Genomic DNA, 15,404 nt, shown 5'->3' on the forward strand with positions numbered 1-15,404 from the left:
GGAACGCACACATCCCAAAGTGTTTGCTGAGAATGATTCCCTCTAGTTTTTATATGAAGATATTTCCTTTTCTACCATAGGCCCAAATCTCTTGAAATCTCCACTTGCAAATTCCACAATAAGAGGGTTTCAAATCTGCTCTGTCTAAAGGAAGGTTCAACTCTGTGTATTGAACACACGCAGGCCAAAGAAGTTACTGAGAATTCTTCTGTCTAGCGTTATATGCAGAAATCCCGTTTCCAACGATATCCTCAAAGAGGTCCAAATATCCAATTGCAGGCTTTACAAACAGAGTGTTTCCAAACTGCTCTATGAAAACAAAGGTTAAACTCTGTGAGTGGAACTCACAAATCCCAAAGTGGTTGCTGAGAATGATTCTCTCTAGTTTTTATACGAAGATATTTCCTTTTCTACCGTAGGCCCAAAATCGATTGAAATCTCCACTTGGAAATTCCACAAAAAGAGGGTTTCAAATCTGCTCTGTCTAAAGTAAGGTTCAACTCTGTCAGTTGAACACATGCAGCCCAAAGAAGTTACTGAGAATTCTTCTGTCTAGCGTTATATGCAGAAATCCCGTTTCCAACGAAATCCTCAAAGAGGTCCAAATATCCACTTGCAGGCTTTACAAACAGAGTGTTTCCAAACTGCTCTATGAACACAAAGGTTAAACTCTGTGAGTGGAACTCACACATCCCAAAGTGGTTGCTGAGAATGATTCTCTCTAGTTTTTATACGAAGATATTTCCTTTTCTACCGTAGGCCCAAAATCGCTTGAAATCTCCACTTGGAAATTCCACAAAAAGAGGGTTTCAAATCTGCTCTGTCTAAAGTAAGGTCCAACTCTGTCAGTTGAACACATGCAGCCCTAGGAAGTTACTGAGAATTCTTCTGTCTAGCGTTATATGCAGAAATCCCGTTTCCAAAGAAATCCTCAATGAGGTCCAAATATCCACTTGCAGGCTTTTCAAACAGAGTGTTTCCAAACTGCTCTATGAAAACAAAGGTTAAACTCTGTGAGTGGAACTCACACATCTCAAAGTGGTTGCTGAGAATGATTCTCTCTAGTTTTTATACGAAGATATTTCCTTTTCTACCGTAGGCCCAAATCGCTTGAAATCTCCCCTTGGAAATTCCACAAAAAGAGGGTTTCAAATCTGCTCTTTCTAAAGGAAGGTTCAACTCTGTGTGTTGAACACACGCATCCCAAAGATGTTACTGAGAATTCTTCTGTCTAGCGTTATATGCAGAAATCCCGTTTCCAACGAAATCCTCAAAGAGGTCTCAATATCCACTTGCAGACTTTACGGAGTGTTTCCAGACTGCTCTATGAAAACAAAGGTTAAACACTGTGAGTGGAACTCACACATCTCAAAGTGGTTGCTGAGAATGATTCTCTCTAGTTTTTATACGAAGATACTTCCTTTTCAACCGTAGGCCCAAAATCGATTGAAATCTCCACTTGGAAATTCCACAAAAAGAGGGTTTCAAATCTGCTCTGTCTAAAGTAAGGTTCAACTCTGTCAGTTGAACACATGCAGCCCAAAGAAGTTACTGAGAATTCTTCTGTCTAGCGTTATATGCAGAAATCCCGTTTCCAACGAAATCCTCAAAGAGGTCCAAATATCCACTTGCAGGCTTTACAAACAGAGTGTTTCCAAACTGCTCTATGAACACAAAGGTTAAACTCTGTGAGTGGAACTCACACATCCCAAAGTGGTTGCTGAGAATGATTCTCTCTAGTTTTTATACGAAGATATTTCCTTTTCTACCGTAGGCCCAAAATCGCTTGAAATCTCCACTTGGAAATTCCACAAAAAGAGGGTTTCAAATCTGCTCTGTCTAAAGTAAGGTTCAACTCTGTCAGTTGAACACATGCAGCCCAAAGAAGTTACTGAGAATTCTTCTGTCTAGCGTTATATGCAGAAATCCCGTTTCCAACGAAATCCTCAATGAGGTCCAAATATCCACCTGCAGGCTTGACAATCAGAGTGTTTCCAAACTGCTCTATGAAAACAAAGGTTAAACTCTGTGAGTGGAACTCACACATCCCAAAGAGGTTGCTGAGAATGATTCTCTCTAGTTTTTATACGAAGATATTTCCTTTTCAACCGTAAGCCCAAAATCGCTTGAAATCTCCACTTGGAAATTCCACAAAAAGAGGGTTTCAAATCTGCTCTGTCTAAAGTAAGGTTCAACTCTGTCAGTTGAACACATGCAGCCCAAAGAAGTTACTGAGAATTCTTCTGTCTAGCGTTATATGCAGAAATACCGTTTCCAACTAAATCCTCAAAGAGGTCCAAATATCCACTTGCAGGCTTTACGAACAGAGTGTTTCCAAACTGCTCTATGAACACAAAGGTTAAACTCTGTGAGTGGAACTCACACATCCCAAAGTGGTTGCTGAGAATGATTCTCTCTAGTTTTTATACGAAGATATTTCCTTTTCTACCGTAGGCCCAAAATCGCTTGAAATCTCCACTTGGAAATTCCACAAAAAGAGGGTTTCAAATCTGCTCTGTCTAAAGTAAGGTTCAACTCTGTCAGTTGAACACATGCAGCCCAAAGAAGTTACTGAGAATTCTTCTGTCTAGCGTTATATGCAGAAATACCGTTTCCAACGAAATCCTCAAAGAGGTCCAAATATCCTCTTGCAGGCTTTACAAACAGAGTGTTTCCAAACTGCTCTATTAACACAAAGGTTAAACTCTGTGAGTGGAACTCACACATCCCAAAGTGGTTGCTGAGAATGATTCTCTCTAGTTTTTATACGAAGATATTTCCTTTTCTACCGTAGGCCCAAAATCGCTTGAAATCTCCACTTGGAAATTCCACAAAAAGAGGGTTTCAAATCTGCTCTGTCTAAAGTAAGGTTCAACTCTGTCAGTTGAACACATGCAGCCCAAAGAAGTTACTGAGAATTCTTCTGTCTAGCGTTATATGCAGAAATCCCGTTTCCAACGAAATCCTCAAAGAGGTCCAAATATCCACTTGCAGACTTTACAAACAGAGTGTTTCCAATCTGCTCTATGAAAACATAGGTTAAACTCTGTGAGTGGAACGCACACATCCCAAAGAGTTTGCAGAGAATGATTCTCTCTAGTTTTTATACGAAGATATTTCCTTTTCTACCGTAGGCCCAAATCGCTTGAAATCTCCACTTGGAAATTCAAGAAAAAGAGGGTTTCAAATCTGCTCTGTCTAAAGTAAGGTTCAACTCTGTGAGTTGAACACAGGCAGCCCAAAGAAGTTACTGACAATTCTTCTGTCTAGCGTTATACGCAGAAATCCCATTTCCATCAAAATCCTCAAAGAGGTCCAAATATCCACTTGCAGATTTTAGAAATAGAGTGTTTCCAAACTGCTCTATGAAAACAAAGGTTAAACTCTGTGAGAGGAACGCACACATCCCAAAGTGTTTGCTGAGAATGATTCCCTCTAGTTTTTATATGAAGATATTTCCTTTTCTACCATAGGCCCAATTCTCTTGAAATCTCCACTTGCAAATTCCACAAAAAGAGGGTTTCAAATCTGCTCTGTCTAAAGGAAGGTTCAACTCTGTGTAGTGAACACACGCAGGCCAAAGAAGTTACTGAGAATTCTTCTGTCTAGCGTTATATGCAGAAATCCCGTTTCCAACGATATCCTCAAAGAGGTCCAAATATCCAATTGCAGGCTTTACAAACAGAGTGTTTCCAAACTGCTCTATGAAAACAAAGGTTAAACTCTGTGAGTGGAACTCACAAATCCCAAAGTGGTTGCTGAGAATGATTCTCTCTAGTTTTTATACGAAGATATTTCCTTTTCTACCGTAGGCCCAAAATCGCTTGAAATCTCCACTTGGAAATTCCTCAAAAAGAGGGTTTCAAATCTGCTCTGTCTAAAGTAAGGTTCAACTCTGTGAGTTGAACACACGCAGCCCAAAGAAGTTACTGACAATTCTTCTGTCTAGCGTTATATGCAGAAATCCCGTTTCCAACGAAATCCTCAAAGAGGTCTCAATATCCACTTGCAGACTTTACAAACAGAGTGTTTCCAGACTGCTCTATGAAAACAAAGGTTAAACACTGTGAGTGGAACTCACACATCTCAAAGTGGTTGCTGAGAATGATTCTCTCTAGTTTTTATACGAAGATATTTCCATTTCAACCGTAGGCCCAAAATCGCTTGAAATCTCCACTTGGAAATTCCACAAAAAGAGGGTTTCAAATCTGCTCTGTCTAAAGTAAGGTTCAACTCTGTCAGTTGAACACATGCAGCCCAAAGAAGTTACTGAGAATTCTTCTGTCTAGCGTTATATGCAGAAATCCCGTTTCCAACGAAATCCTCAAAGAGGTCCAAATATCCACTTGCAGACTTTACAAACAGAGTGTTTCCAATCTGCTCTATGAAAACATAGGTTAAACTCTGTGAGTGGAACGCACACATCCCAAAGAGTTTGCAGAGAATGATTCTCTCTAGTTTTTATACGAAGATATTTCCTTTTCTACCGTAGGCCCAAATCGCTTGAAATCTCCACTTGGAAATTCAAGAAAAAGAGGGTTTCAAATCTGCTCTGTCTAAAGTAAGGTTCAACTCTGTGAGTTGAACACAGGCAGCCCAAAGAAGTTACTGACAATTCTTCTGTCTAGCGTTATACGCAGAAATCCCATTTCCATCAAAATCCTCAAAGAGGTCCAAATATCCACTTGCAGATTTTAGAAATAGAGTGTTTCCAAACTGCTCTATGAAAACAAAGGTTAAACTCTGTGAGAGGAACGCACACATCCCAAAGTGTTTGCTGAGAATGATTCCCTCTAGTTTTTATATGAAGATATTTCCTTTTCTACCATAGGCCCAATTCTCTTGAAATCTCCACTTGCAAATTCCACAAAAAGAGGGTTTCAAATCTGCTCTGTCTAAAGGAAGGTTCAACTCTGTGTATTGAACACACGCAGGCCAAAGAAGTTACTGAGAATTCTTCTGTCTAGCGTTATATGCAGAAATCCCGTTTCCAACGATATCCTCAAAGAGGTCCAAATATCCAATTGCAGGCTTTACAAACAGAGTGTTTCCAAACTGCTCTATGAAAACAAAGGTTAAACTCTGTGAGTGGAACTCACAAATCCCAAAGTGGTTGCTGAGAATGATTCTCTCTAGTTTTTATACGAAGATATTTCCTTTTCTACCGTAGGCCCAAAATCGCTTGAAATCTCCACTTGGAAATTCCTCAAAAAGAGGGTTTCAAATCTGCTCTGTCTAAAGTAAGGTTCAACTCTGTGAGTTGAACACACGCAGCCCAAAGAAGTTACTGACAATTCTTCTGTCTAGCGTTATATGCAGAAATCCCGTTTCCAACGAAATCCTCAAAGAGGTCTCAATATCCACTTGCAGACTTTACAAACAGAGTGTTTCCAGACTGCTCTATGAAAACAAAGGTTAAACACTGTGAGTGGAACTCACACATCTCAAAGTGGTTGCTGAGAATGATTCTCTCTAGTTTTTATACGAAGATATTTCCATTTCAACCGTAGGCCCAAAATCGCTTGAAATCTCCACTTGGAAATTCCACAAAAAGAGGGTTTCAAATCTGCTCTGTCTAAAGTAAGGTTCAACTCTGTCAGTTGAACACATGCAGCCCAAAGAAGTTACTGAGAATTCTTCTGTCTAGCGTTATATGCAGAAATCCCGTTTCCAACGAAATCCTCAATGAGGTCCAAATATCCACCTGCAGGCTTTACAATCAGAGTGTTTCCAAACTGCTCTATGAAAACAAAGGTTAAACTCTGTGAGTGGAACTCACACATCCCAACGTGGTTGCTGAGAATGATTCTCTCTAGTTTTTATACGAAGATATTTCCTTTTCAACCGTAAGCCCAAAATCGCTTGAAATCTCCACTTGGAAATTCCACAAAAAGAGGGTTTCAAATCTGCTCTGTCTAAAGTAAGGTTCAACTCTGTCAGTTGAACACATGCAGCCCAAAGAAGTTACTGAGAATTCTTCTGTCTAGCGTTATATGCAGAAATACCGTTTCCAACTAAATCCTCAAAGAGGTCCAGATATCCACTTGCAGACTTTACAGAGTGTTTCCAATCTGCTCTATGAAAACATAGGTTAAACTCTGTGAGTGGAACGCACACATCCCAAAGAGTTTGCAGAGAATGATTCTCTCTAGTTTTTATAGGAAGATATTTCCTTTTCTACCGTAGGCCCAAATCGCTTGAAATCTCCACTTGGAAATTCAAGAAAAAGAGGGTTTCAAATCTGCTCTGTCTAAAGTAAGGTTCAACTCTGTGAGTTGAACACAGGCAGCCCAAAGAAGTTACTGACAATTCTTCTGTCTAGTGTTATACGCAGAAATCCCGTTTCCAACAAAATCCTCAAAGAGGTCCAAATATCCACTTGCAGATTTTACAAATAGAGTGTTTCCAAACTGCTCTATGAAAACAAAGGTTAAACTCTGTGAGAGGAACGCACACATCCCAAAGTGTTTGCTGAGAATGATTCCCTCTAGTTTTTATATGAAGATATTTCCTTTTCTACCATAGGCCCAAATCTCTTGAAATCTCCACTTGCAAATTCCACAAAAAGAGGGTTTCAAATCTGCTCTGTCTAAAGGAAGGTTCAACTCTGTGTATTGAACACACGCAGGCCAAAGAAGTTACTGAGAATTCTTCTGTCTAGCGTTATATGCAGAAATCCCGTTTCCAACGAAATCCTCAAAGAGGTCCAAATATCCACTTGCAGACTTTACAAACAGAGTGTTTCCAATCTGCTCTATGAAAACATAGGTTAAACTCTGTGAGTGGAACGCACACATCCCAAAGAGTTTGCAGAGAATGATTCCCTCTAGTTTTTATACGAAGATATTTCCTTTTCTACCGTAGGCCCAAATCGCTTGAAATCTCCACTTGGAAATTCCACAAAAAGAGGGTTTCAAATCTGCTCTGTCTAAAGTAAGGTTCAACTCTGTGAGTTGAACACACGCAGCCGAAAGAAGTTACTGAGAATTCTTCTGTCTAGCGTTATATGCAGAAATCCCGTTTCCAACGAAATCCTCAAAGAGGTCTCAATATCCACTTGCAGACTTTACAAACAGAGTGTTTCCAGACTGCTCTATGAAAACAAAGGTTAAACACTGTGAGTGGAACTCACACATCTCAAAGTGGTTGCTGAGAATGATTCTCTCTAGTTTTTATACGAAGATATTTCCTTTTCTACCGTAGGCCCAAAATCGCTTGAAATCTCCACTTGGAAATTCCTCAAAAAGAGGGTTTCAAATCTGCTCTGTCTAAAGTAAGGTTCAACTCTGTGAGTTGAACACACGCAGCCCAAAGAAGTTACTGACAATTCTTCTGTCTAGCGTTATATGCAGAAATCCCGTTTCCAACGAAATCCTCAAAGAGGTCTCAATATCCACTTGCAGACTTTACAAACAGAGTGTTTCCAGACTGCTCTATGAAAACAAAGGTTAAACACTGTGAGTGGAACTCACACATCTCAAAGTGGTTGCTGAGAATGATTCTCTCTAGTTTTTATACGAAGATATTTCCATTTCAACCGTAGGCCCAAAATCGCTTGAAATCTCCACTTGGAAATTCCACAAAAAGAGGGTTTCAAATCTGCTCTGTCTAAAGTAAGGTTCAACTCTGTCAGTTGAACACATGCAGCCCAAAGAAGTTACTGAGAATTCTTCTGTCTAGCGTTATATGCAGAAATCCCGTTTCCAACGAAATCCTCAATGAGGTCCAAATATCCACCTGCAGGCTTTACAATCAGAGTGTTTCCAAACTGCTCTATGAAAACAAAGGTTAAACTCTGTGAGTGGAACTCACACATCCCAAAGTGGTTGCTGAGAATGATTCTCTCTAGTTTTTATACGAAGATATTTCCTTTTCAACCGTAAGCCCAAAATCGCTTGAAATCTCCACTTGGAAATTCCACAAAAAGAGGGTTTCAAATCTGCTCTGTCTAAAGTAAGGTTCAACTCTGTCAGTTGAACACATGCAGCCCAAAGAAGTTACTGAGAATTCTTCTGTCTAGCGTTATATGCAGAAATACCGTTTCCAACTAAATCCTCAAAGAGGTCCAGATATCCACTTGCAGACTTTACAGAGTGTTTCCAATCTGCTCTATGAAAACATAGGTTAAACTCTGTGAGTGGAACGCACACATCCCAAAGAGTTTGCAGAGAATGATTCTCTCTAGTTTTTATAGGAAGATATTTCCTTTTCTACCGTAGGCCCAAATCGCTTGAAATCTCCACTTGGAAATTCAAGAAAAAGAGGGTTTCAAATCTGCTCTGTCTAAAGTAAGGTTCAACTCTGTGAGTTGAACACAGGCAGCCCAAAGAAGTTACTGACAATTCTTCTGTCTAGCGTTATACGCAGAAATCCCGTTTCCAACAAAATCCTCAAAGAGGTCCAAATATCCACTTGCAGATTTTACAAATAGAGTGTTTCCAAACTGCTCTATGAAAACAAAGGTTAAACTCTGTGAGAGGAACGCACACATCCCAAAGTGTTTGCTGAGAATGATTCCCTCTAGTTTTTATATGAAGATATTTCCTTTTCTACCATAGGCCCAAATCTCTTGAAATCTCCACTTGCAAATTCCACAAAAAGAGGGTTTCAAATCTGCTCTGTCTAAAGGAAGGTTCAACTCTGTGTATTGAACACACGCAGGCCAAAGAAGTTACTGAGAATTCTTCTGTCTAGCGTTATATGCAGAAATCCCGTTTCCAACGAAATCCTCAAAGAGGTCCAAATATCCACTTGCAGACTTTACAAACAGAGTGTTTCCAATCTGCTCTATGAAAACATAGGTTAAACTCTGTGAGTGGAACGCACACATCCCAAAGAGTTTGCAGAGAATGATTCCCTCTAGTTTTTATACGAAGATATTTCCTTTTCTACCGTAGGCCCAAATCGCTTGAAATCTCCACTTGGAAATTCCACAAAAAGAGGGTTTCAAATCTGCTCTGTCTAAAGTAAGGTTCAACTCTGTGAGTTGAACACACGCAGCCGAAAGAAGTTACTGAGAATTCTTCTGTCTAGCGTTATATGCAGAAATCCCGTTTCCAACGAAATCCTCAAAGAGGTCTCAATATCCACTTGCAGACTTTACAAACAGAGTGTTTCCAGACTGCTCTATGAAAACAAAGGTTAAACACTGTGAGTGGAACTCACACATCTCAAAGTGGTTGCTGAGAATGATTCTCTCTAGTTTTTATACGAAGATATTTCCTTTTCTACCGTAGGCCCAAAATCGCTTGAAATCTCCACTTGGAAATTCCTCAAAAAGAGGGTTTCAAATCTGCTCTGTCTAAAGTAAGGTTCAACTCTGTGAGTTGAACACACGCAGCCCAAAGAAGTTACTGACAATTCTTCTGTCTAGCGTTATATGCAGAAATCCCGTTTCCAACGAAATCCTCAAAGAGGTCTCAATATCCACTTGCAGACTTTACAAACAGAGTGTTTCCAGACTGCTCTATGAAAACAAAGGTTAAACACTGTGAGTGGAACTCACACATCTCAAAGTGGTTGCTGAGAATGATTCTCTCTAGTTTTTATACGAAGATATTTCCTTTTCAACCGTAAGCCCAAAATCGCTTGAAATCTCCACTTGGAAATTCCACAAAAAGAGGGTTTCAAATCTGCTCTGTCTAAAGTAAGGTTCAACTCTGTCAGTTGAACACATGCAGCCCAAAGAAGTTACTGAGAATTCTTCTGTCTAGCGTTATATGCAGAAATACCGTTTCCAACTAAATCCTCAAAGAGGTCCAGATATCCACTTGCAGACTTTACAGAGTGTTTCCAATCTGCTCTATGAAAACATAGGTTAAACTCTGTGAGTGGAACGCACACATCCCAAAGAGTTTGCAGAGAATGATTCTCTCTAGTTTTTATAGGAAGATATTTCCTTTTCTACCGTAGGCCCAAATCGCTTGAAATCTCCACTTGGAAATTCAAGAAAAAGAGGGTTTCAAATCTGCTCTGTCTAAAGTAAGGTTCAACTCTGTGAGTTGAACACAGGCAGCCCAAAGAAGTTACTGACAATTCTTCTGTCTAGCGTTATACGCAGAAATCCCGTTTCCAACAAAATCCTCAAAGAGGTCCAAATATCCACTTGCAGATTTTACAAATAGAGTGTTTCCAAACTGCTCTATGAAAACAAAGGTTAAACTCTGTGAGAGGAACGCACACATCCCAAAGTGTTTGCTGAGAATGATTCCCTCTAGTTTTTATATGAAGATATTTCCTTTTCTACCATAGGCCCAAATCTCTTGAAATCTCCACTTGCAAATTCCACAAAAAGAGGGTTTCAAATCTGCTCTGTCTAAAGGAAGGTTCAACTCTGTGTATTGAACACACGCAGGCCAAAGAAGTTACTGAGAATTCTTCTGTCTAGCGTTATATGCAGAAATCCCGTTTCCAACGATATCCTCAAAGAGGTCCAAATATCCAATTGCAGGCTTTACAAACAGAGTGTTTCCAAACTGCTCTATGAAAACAAAGGTTAAACTCTGTGAGTGGAACTCACAAATCCCAAAGTGGTTGCTGAGAATGATTCTCTCTAGTTTTTATACGAAGATATTTCCTTTTCTACCGTAGGCCCAAAATCGCTTGAAATCTCCACTTGGAAATTCCTCAAAAAGAGGGTTTCAAATCTGCTCTCTCTAAAGTAAGGTTCAACTCTGTGAGTTGAACACACGCAGCCCAAAGAAGTTACTGACAATTCTTCTGTCTAGCGTTATATGCAGAAATCCCGTTTCCAACGAAATCCTCAAAGAGGTCTCAATATCCACTTGCAGACTTTACAAACAGAGTGTTTCCAGACTGCTCTATGAAAACAAAGGTTAAACACTGTGAGTGGAACTCACACATCTCAAAGTGGTTGCTGAGAATGATTCTCTCTAGTTTTTATACGAAGATATTTCCTTTTCAACCGTAGGCCCAAAATCGATTGAAATCTCCACTTGGAAATTCCACAAAAAGAGGGTTTCAAATCTGCTCTGTCTAAAGTAAGGTTCAACTCTGTCAGTTGAACACATGCAGCCCAAAGAAGTTACTGAGAATTCTTCTGTCTAGCGTTATAAGCAGAAATCCCGTTTCCAACGAAATCCTCAAAGAGGTCCAAATATCCACTTGCAGGCTTTACAAACAGAGTGTTTCCAAACTGCTCTATGAACACAAAGGTTAAACTCTGTGAGTGGAACTCACACATACCAAAGTGGTTGCTGAGAAAGATTCTCTCTAGTTTTTATACGAAGATATTTCCTTTTCTACCGTAGTCCCAAAATCGCTTGAAATCTCCACTTGGAAATTCCACAAAAAGAGGGTTTCAAATCTGCTCTGTCTAAAGTAAGGTTCAACTCTGTCAGTTGAACACATGCAGCCCTAAGTAGTTACTGAGAATTCTTCTGTCTAGCGTTATATGCAGAAATCCCGATTCCAATGAAATCCTCAATGAGGTCCAAATATCCACTTCCAGGCTTTACAAACAGAGTGTTTCCAAACTGCTCTATGAAAACAAAGGTTAAACTCTGTGAGTGGAACTCACACATCCCAAAGTGGTTGCTGAGAATGATTCTCTCTAGTTTTTATACGAAGATATTTCCTTTTCTACCGTAGGCCCAAATCGCTTGAAATCTCCCCTTGGAAATTCCACAAAAAGAGGGTTTAAAATCTGCTCTGTCTAAAGTAAGGTTCAACTCTGTGAGTTGAACACACGCAGCCCAAAGAAGTTACTGACAATTCTTCTGTCTAGCGTTATATGCAGAAATCCCGTTTCCAACGAAATCCTCAAAGAGGTCCAAATATCCACTTGCAGACTTTACAAACAGAGTGTTTCCAATCTGCTCTATGAAAACATAGGTTAAACTCTGTGAGTGGAACGCACACATCCCAAAGAGTTTGCAGAGAATTATTCTCTCTAGTTTTTATAGGAAGATATTTCCTTTTCTACCGTAGGCCCAAATCGCTTGAAATCTCCACTTGGAAATTCAAGAAAAAGAGGGTTTCAAATCTGCTCTGTCTAAAGTAAGGTTCAACTCTGTGAGTTGAACACAGGCAGCCCAAAGAAGTTACTGACAATTCTTCTGTCTAGCGTTATACGCAGAAATCCCGTTTCCAACGAAATCCTCAAAGAGGTCCAAATATCCACTTGCAGATTTTACAAATAGAGTGTTTCCAAACTGCTCTATGAAAACAAAGGTTAAACTCTGTGAGAGGAACGCACACATCCCAAAGTGTTTGCTGAGAATGATTCCCTCTAGTTTTTATATGAAGATATTTCCTTTTCTACCATAGGCCCAAATCTCTTGAAATCTCCACTTGCAAATTCCACAAAAAGAGGGTTTCAAATCTGCTCTGTCTAAAGGAAGGTTCAAGTCTGTGTATTGAACACACGCAGGCCAAAGAAGTTACTGAGAATTCTTCTGTCTAGCGTTATATGCAGAAATCCCGTTTCCAACGATATCCTCAAAGAGGTCCAAATATCCAATTGCAGGCTTTACAAACAGAGTGTTTCCAAACTGCTCTATGAAAACAAAGGTTAAACTCTGTGAGTGGAACTCACAAATCCCAAAGTGGTTGCTGAGAATGATTCTCTCTAGTTTTTATACGAAGATATTTCCTTTTCTACCGTAGGCCCAAAATCGCTTGAAATCTCCACTTGGAAATTCCTCAAAAAGAGGGTTTCAAATCTGCTCTGTCTAAAGTAAGGTTCAACTCTGTGAGTTGAACACACGCAGCCCAAAGAAGTTACTGACAATTCTTCTGTCTAGCGTTATATGCAGAAATCCCGTTTCCAACGAAATCCTCAAAGAGGTCTCAATATCCACTTGCAGACTTTACAAACAGAGTGTTTCCAGACTGCTCTATGAAAACAAAGGTTAAACACAGTGAGTGGAACTCACACATCTCAAAGTGGTTGCTGAGAATGATTCTCTCTAGTTTTTATACGAAGATATTTCCTTTTCAAACGTAGGCCCAAAATCGATTGAAATCTCCACTTGGAAATTCCACAAAAAGAGGGTTTCAAATCTGCTCTGTCTAAAGTAAGGTTCAACTCTGTGAGTTGAACACATGCAGCCCAAAGAAGTTACTGAGAATTCTTCTGTCTAGCGTTATATGCAGAAATCCCGTTTCCAACGAAATCCTCAAAGAGGTCCAAATATCCACTTGCAGGCTTTACAAACAGAGTGTTTCCAAACTGCTCTATGAACACAAAGGTTAAACTCTGTGAGTGGAACTCACACATCCCAAAGTGGTTGCTGAGAATGATTCTCTCTAGTTTTTATACGAAGATATTTCCTTTTCTACCGTAGGCCCAAAATCGCTTGAAATCTCCACTTGGAAATTCCACAAAAAGAGGGTTTCAAATCTGCTCTGTCTAAAGTAAGGTTCAACTCTGTCAGTTGAACACATGCAGCCCAAAGAAGTTACTGAGAATTCTTCTGTCTAGCGTTATATGCAGAAATCCCGTTTCCAACGAAATCCTCAATGAGGTCCAAATATCCACCTGCAGGCTTTACAATCAGAGTGTTTCCAAACTGCTCTATGAAAACAAAGGTTAAACTCTGTGAGTGGAACTCACACATCCCAAAGTGGTTGCTGAGAATGATTCTCTCTAGTTTTTATACGAAGATATTTCCTTTTCAACCGTAAGCCCAAAATCGCTTGAAATCTCCACTTGGAAATTCCACAAAAAGAGGGTTTCAAATCTGCTCTGTCTAAAGTAAGGTTCAACTCTGTCAGTTGAACACATGCAGCCCAAAGAAGTTACTGAGAATTCTTCTGTCTAGCGTTATATGCAGAAATACCGTTTCCAACTAAATCCTCAAAGAGGTCCAAATATCCACTTGCAGGCTTTACGAACAGAGTGTTTCCAAACTGCTCTATGAACACAAAGGTTAAACTCTGTGAGTGGAACTCACACATCCCAAAGTGGTTGCTGAGAATGATTCTCTCTAGTTTTTATACGAAGATATTTCCTTTTCTACCGTAGGCCAAAAATCGCTTGAAATCTCCACTTGGAAATTCCACAAAAAGAGGGTTTCAAATCTGCTCTGTCTAAAGTAAGGTTCAACTCTGTCAGTTGAACACATGCAGCCCAAAGAAGTTACTGAGAATTCTTCTGTCTAGCGTTATATGCAGAAATACCGTTTCCAACGAAATCCTCAAAGAGGTCCAAATATCCTCTTGCAGGCTTTACAAACAGAGTGTTTCCAAACTACTCTATTAACACAAAGGTTAAACTCTGTGAGTGGAACTCACACATCCCAAAGTGGTTGCTGAGAATGATTCTCTCTAGTTTTTATACGAAGATATTTCCTTTTCTACCGTAGGCCCAAAATCGCTTGAAATCTCCACTTGGAAATTCCACAAAAAGAGGGTTTCAAATCTGCTATGTCTAAAGTAAGGTTCAACTCTGTGAGTTGAACACATGCAGCCCAAAGAAGTTACTGAGAATTCTTCTGTCTAGCGTTATATGCAGAAATCCCGTTTCCAACGAAATCCTCAAAGAGGTCCAAATATCCACTTGCAGACTTTACAAACAGAGTGTTTCCAATCTGCTCTATGAAAACATAGGTTAAACTCTGTGAGTGGAACGCACACATCCCAAAGAGTTTGCAGAGAATGATTCTCTCTAATTTTTATACGAAGATATTTCCTTTTCTACCGTAGGCCCAAATCGCTTGAAATCTCCACTTGGAAATTCAAGAAAAAGAGGGTTTCAAATCTGCTCTTTCTAAAGGAAGGTTCAACTCTGTGAGTTGAACACACGCAGCCCAAAGATGTTACTGAGAATTCTTCTGTCTAGCGTTATATGCAGAAATCCCGTTTCCAACGAAATCCTCAAAGAGGTCTCAATATCCACTTGCAGACTTACAAACAGAGTGTTTCCAGACTGCTCTATGAAAACAAAGGTTAAACACTGTGAGTGGAACTCACACATCTCAAAGTGGTTGCTGAGAATGATTCTCTCTAGTTTTTATACGAAGATACTTCCTTTTCAACCGTAGGCCCAAAATCGCTTGAAATCTCCACTTGGAAATTCCACAAAAAGAGGGTTTCAAATCTGCTCTGTCTAAAGTAAGGTTCAACTCTGTCAGTTGAACACATGCAGCCCAAAGAAGTTACTGAGAATTCTTCTGTCTAGCGTTATATGCAGAAATCCCGTTTCCAACGAAATCCTCAAAGAGGTCTCAATATCCACTTGCAGACTTTACAAACAGAGTGTTTCCAGACTGCTCTATGAAAACAAAGGTTAAACACTGTGAGTGGAACTCACACATCTCAAAGTGGTTGCTGAGAATGATTCTCTCTAGTTTTTATACGAAGATATTTCCTTTTCAACCGTAAGCCCAAATCGCTTGAAATCTCCACTTGGAAATTCCACAAAAAGAGGGTTTCAAATCTGC

This window comes from Gorilla gorilla, chromosome 20, assembly GCF_029281585.2.
Source record: "Gorilla gorilla gorilla isolate KB3781 chromosome 20, NHGRI_mGorGor1-v2.1_pri, whole genome shotgun sequence".
NCBI lineage: Eukaryota > Metazoa > Chordata > Mammalia > Primates > Hominidae > Gorilla > Gorilla gorilla.